This window comes from Liolophura sinensis, chromosome 1, assembly GCF_032854445.1.
Source record: "Liolophura sinensis isolate JHLJ2023 chromosome 1, CUHK_Ljap_v2, whole genome shotgun sequence".
Taxonomy (NCBI): domain Eukaryota; kingdom Metazoa; phylum Mollusca; class Polyplacophora; order Chitonida; family Chitonidae; genus Liolophura; species Liolophura sinensis.
The window spans coordinates 76,546,305-76,552,304 of NC_088295.1; the positions used below are offsets into that span (position 1 = coordinate 76,546,305).

General features: G+C 38.5%; 1 long non-coding RNA gene across 1 annotated transcript; it reads right to left on the reverse strand.

Moving 5' to 3' along the window:
* Nucleotides 1-3,201: 3,201 nt before the first annotated feature.
* On the reverse strand, nucleotides 3,202-5,758 carry LOC135472575 (uncharacterized). Its single transcript, XR_010444537.1, has 3 exons — nucleotides 5,680-5,758; nucleotides 3,548-3,644; nucleotides 3,202-3,268 (listed from the first exon to the last, which is right to left on the reverse strand). It is a non-coding gene; the product is annotated as an uncharacterized LOC135472575 (long non-coding RNA).
* Nucleotides 5,759-6,000: the final 242 nt, after the last annotated feature.

The following is a 6,000-nucleotide window of genomic DNA, read 5'->3' on the forward strand; positions in this document are numbered from 1 at the left end:
GAGAAAATGCTCTGATTTCCTCTCCAGTTGGAACAGTGCAAATGTCAGGTTGTGTTTTTGATACGTTGTAGAGAAAAATGCAAGCTGCATGCGACAGTATCTGACTTTGCACCGCACAGAAACTTGAGTGTATTATTTTTGGGGGCTGAAGTTGACTAATTTACTACGTGAATAGGAAGCTAAAACATGGCCTAAAAGCTGAAGAGGCACAGGATAGAGTTGTCCTCGAGGGCTGAAATTAAATCAAAGGGAAGTTATTCTCGTTAAACGTTACAGGAGAGAAAAACCGTCCGTAGTTATCTGCCCGGGGGTCAACCGACTAAGTCAGACACAAGGTACACATATACAAACCAAAAAGTCTCGCGCTGATGCTTGTTACTCTCTAGTTTTGTGGAGAATATACCCTGAGAAATGACTTGTAAACACCTAAAACAATTTTGTAAATCACCTGGAAATTTTGTAGAGACCGGCCCTCATAGCACAGTTGATAGAGCGTCCGCTTCGGGAGTGGTAGATCCAGGGTCAATCCTGGGTCGAGTCACACCTAAGACTTTAAAAGAGGAAATTATAACTTCCTCGCTTGGCGTTCAGCATGAAGGGGATAGTGCAACGACTGGTTGACCTTTATCAGAGCAGGGGCGGCTTACTATGTCAAAAATATAATTAAAGACGCACAGCACAGAGGAGCGATGACAGAGTGATAGCTGGCAAATGGTCACACATAACCGGTGAAATACGGTCTTTTGTCTGTTTACCTCAGCCAGGGCTTTATTCTACCTGTTCATGTAAATGAATAAATAGTAGCAATTTACACGCTCCCTAGAACCATGGATTCAGCAGAATTAGATAAAAAAATATGCAGTGATGTTAACTGCAATTTATTAGACGTCACTGGTCTAGAAAACTCTGCTGTGTTGTCATCACATTTAAAATACAATCACATTAAGTCACATAAAAGCCCCATCAAAACAAAAATTAATCGGGACAGCAATAATTCACACAACGTGTATTACACGAAGTTTGATTAAGCCCAACTAAGAAAATACAAACATCAGCCGTGATTGTGATAATCTTCTTCCTGTACTCAATAAAAATATGTTACTTCTTTTCTATATGACGTGCATTAATAGTTTGCAAAAATATTTGATAAAGCAGACGTCTTGAAATTTCCGACAATTTATACGTTCTGTAGTGAGTGGACTAGACAGTGAAAGTGTACATTTTAAGCGTGACAAACAAGAATAACATATATATGGGATTAATGTTTCAGCTAGGAAACATAAGATGTAAAGCACGTTTTGACTGGCTATTAGCGTGATTTCCTATAACGCATTATGACATAGATGTGCTAAACTTGGGAAACACCACTTAAAGACTGTAGGCTCAGAGCTGTTTTGATCTAAGAAGCTGTAAGACATGAATTTCACACAAAATCCAAAGTTTCTTAAACGTTACTGACTTTGCTCTATTTTAAATTGAAACATGTTTTGTCTCTTTGAAGCATATACATAAAACATATACTGTTTAGTTGTATTTAGTTTATGGTAAAGTTGAGGCTATGTCCGCACGATATGCTCTTTTGTACTTTACATGGTTCTTGGTAAACGGGCAGAGACCTTTGTTTAATTAAAAAACACTTGAGCCTACCTATAAGAAAACAGCTAGTAAGCCACAAAACAAAATAGCGTAAATCAATGTGCGGAAATAGACCTTGGTATACCAGGCGTATACTAAACGTCCCAAAACGACGTTTAACACAAAAAACCAGAAAACTAAGAAAGTATATAAAGTACGAAAATAGGACATAATCATACAAAGAGGAGCAGTCAACAGTTTCAAGTGATGTTGGAAAGATGCAAGATATGTTGTGGGCAACTGAATGAAATCAGTATTCAAATCGTGGAGCGAGTTAGTATCACATGATTGCAACTGTTCATATATCCAAAGTGGCAATCTAATTCTACACGATAAATACCGCCCATAGTCCCGGGTTAAGCGGAACAATCATGAAGAGTGGAAGAATCAAGAGATTCTGGACGCTCTGTTCATAATTACTTACAATTTACTTACTTTACTTCACTTAATTTTGTTAAACTTAATAGACATGCCTCTTTATGAACAGCTGCAGAACCGCAGCATGCTTACGCCCTGCAAATCTGCAGCTTCACATGCCCATGATGGCGGCAAAACCTCATGACTTTCCTTTCAGCAGGCCAGACGTTCTACGATACACATTACTGCAAGGATATACCAATAAAGGCCAAAAGGCACATATAGTATGAGTACCTTTGATGATCTCAGTAAATGCTCCTGAACTTTCCGCAGACAGGTTCACAAAAATGGGAACATTTACGTAAACTAAGCTCATTGGTTTTAAATTAATGCAACGATAATCTGAAAAAGGCTCAGTAAGATAAAGACTTTCCTGTAAATAGGTCAAGAGATATGGCAGTCACAGAGAGACAAACTGACAAAGGAACGGGGAAACAGACGAACAAACAGTGACAAGGCAATATACTTCGGCTCTAAGATGATCAGAAATAAAATAGCAAGTGTAAAAATGTCATTTTCAGAAAGGCTTCTCTTTCACGGTCTGAACTTGTATCGTTGAATACCTGAGCATATCATTTTCATTTTCACAATTATTTTAAGTACAGGCATTTTTATTTCGTCAGTTTAGTTTAACCCTGATTTCCTCGTGTTAATTACGTTTGTGATCTACATTACAAATTAGTACAACATAATAAGCTAATGATTTTGGTTAGTCTGCATATTGTCCATGGGGCCATGTTCATGATGCTCTCAGCACATTCACCGTTCTTCCTGGTTAGCTTGGGATGCATTGAAAGCGATACTAAACGCCGCCATTAACATTATGAGCCATGCTGACTATATTGTTCTGTTTCTGGGATAAGTGTTGTTTTTCAGTCTTCACCGCTTGTGACCCTGGGCCCCGGATGAACGTGCATCGGACACTCCGTTAACTGGCTCGTACAGATTTGTCTCAAATCGTTCATTTTCGTAAAAGGGCTGGTCTATGTCAAAATACTCATGTTTATATACATGCTGTGGTTGCATGTAGCTCTCAGGCTGTTGTCGATCCCTCCTTGTTCCTTCTTGCATGGAATAGTATGGTGAGCAAGAATTGTGACTCGTCTGTAATCCAGGGTAGCCTTCTGTCCCTTCATACAGATGTGAATCGCTTGTTAATCCAGTTCCCCTTATAGAAGTCGCATCTTGGGGGTGTTTTCTTGCATTCCTCTGTAAACTGCATGCAGGAAAATGCCAACATTTCAAAAACGAGTACATTGTTAAACATACTTGTATACAAATCGTTGCTTGCTCCGATTATCAAAGTTTGAACAACGCTCTGCTACTGGAAGCCTTGTCATGAGTGGTATGACTTAGCCCAAATGGGGATCATCAGTTAGATAAAGAGATGAAATAAAAATAGTACAAATTTGCATGATTCATGGAAGTGCCATAAATTTCGATCCTCAGAAATTAACGTTTTTATGAGATGTCATGTAAAGTTGATTCATCTTACCAGTTTGCGCAGGCGCCTATGCAGGTAATGACCAGTGAAATTCCAAAAACGGCTAAGAAAACCCAAAGGCCAAATGGTTCAGTCGACGAATCATCATCTGAAATTGCAAGTTGACACTAAATGGTAATTTAATTTATAACCTACCACGGGCAGGATTGAAAAACACTTCCAACATGTAATGTTGTGGATAATCAGTATTGCGGCTCTTTTCATGGAATGTTCTAGTTTGATGTCCACACTGTAAAACGCCGAGAGGATGCATTTGGCTTTTCTAAGTTTTTATACATCTCTGTGTAGGCTTACTACAGTGTTTACACATAGATGAAAGGCAGTAATAAAGCTGAGTGTGGAATATATACGCAGTTAGTTTGTTCAATATGATTAAAACTAACAGCACACGATCTCTTGCCAGTTTACCTCAGAGAGGGTTTTATTCTAACTGTTCACGTAAATGAGTGTAGCAAATTACACGCCCCCTAGCACCATGGCTGAAGAAGCACTATGTAAAATAAATGCAGTGGCATCAGTTGAACTTTAGTAGACGTCACTGGTCTAGGATTAATATAAATGCTGTGTTGTCATCATATTTAACATACAATGACATTAAAACAGTGCTTAGACCACCAGAAAAATCCTTGTTTATGCGGGAACACAATACAACTAAGACAGCATAGAGAGAGAGAGAGAAAGAAAAACAGAGCAGGAACAACAGTGTAATAGCTGGCAAATGGTCACACGTAACGGGTGAAATAGGGTCTCTTGCCATTTAGTTGGACATTTCAGAGTACCCGTACATTAACACAGGGTCTTATACATGGGCGTATGACGTGGAAATGTCATTAAAGCTGGCACAAGAATGTCGGTTATTTAAAGCCATACTCTTATCTTAAAATTTTTTTTATGACGACGAAGGAATCCGTAGGATGTATATAATGTGCCTCCTTGTCGCAGGGCGGATTTCCACCTCTCTTTTATCTAATGCTGCTTCACTGAGACGACTTGCCGAAGGCAAGTGAAACGCCCCGCCCGAGCCATTATACTGATAAGGGTCAACCAGTCGTTGCACTCTCCCCCTTCATGCTGAACACCAAGCGAGGAAATTACAATTTCCTCTTTTAAAGTCTTAGATGTGACTCGACCCAGGATTGATTCTGGATCTACCGCTCCTGAAGCTGACGTTCTACCAACTGTGCCTCTATGTGGACAAGTTAGAAGTTTCCTCAAAAGGCATACCAATCGGAACATGAAGCCACAACACACCACATACGAGTGTAGTAACTTAGTGAAATGTAATTTACACACGGCGAACTGTATAACGAATTTTCGTTCTTTAGGCCTAAATTGATATTCATGAGGATTTGGGATTGTCCCACTAAAAAAAATGAACCTTATGTTTCCAAAACAGTTTTAAATTCACAAACTATACTGACGAGCAAAAAAAATATACGCTTTAAATTTGATCAGTTTACCTTTTATAGGTTTTACGTATATAATTCATAAACTCAGGAGAAAATCCCGTGTGGTTAGGTAAATATAACAACATTATTTGAGACGAAACATACGCTTAAGAAATATATAACAAAATATCAACCAATTTAACATGTGTAGGTTCTTGGCACAGTGTTGTCACTTTTAATATTTTAAGCAATCGAGACTTAACATAGGGGTGATGATTTCATTGAAGACAGTTTAACCAGTTGTCCACCACAGAGCAACAAGGCATTGACGAAGCACTTAACCTCCAGAGCAGTATTAGGAGCGTTCTGTGCCCTAATTCATCAACCTTTTCGCATACAAAAGATCAAATTTGAGTGAAATTTATGCACCTTGATAACTTGATTCTGTAGATGAAATTCAGGGTTGCACAAAAATTATGAATTTATCACCCTAAACAGAATAATGTATTCAGAATATGCTTAAATGAACACATTGCAAAGATGCGCAAAGGTTGACAAATTACAGTGAAGTGAAGAAAACAATCACGAATACTTGTGAAAAAGTTTCAGAAGATATGATTTCCTGTGTGAGGAGTTGATTTTCTGCCGTACACTTTTCTACACCTAACTACGACAGATACTCACACAACGCATGAAACTGCCACACGAATCGCGATCGAAAACAAAATAACTCACCTGGAGAAATGCCACTCACGAGAGAAAATAAAGCTAGGAGTAAAGGGAACGCGATGAACATCATGTCGGCCAAATATCTTTTCAGTGTTGATGGCACATGCATTTCCGTTAATATTAATCTGTATACTAAAATAAGCTTACTATGATTAACTTCCTGGAATTGAGGAAGCAGTGTATATTCAGTAAATACGATGCTCCAGATGCATGCATGTTGGACATTTATCCACTATCGCAAAATATTATTTATGCCAATTCTTCAGTAACATTTACGCGGAAATGAACTACAACACATAATAGTGTGAGATTCTGCCATGATCACCT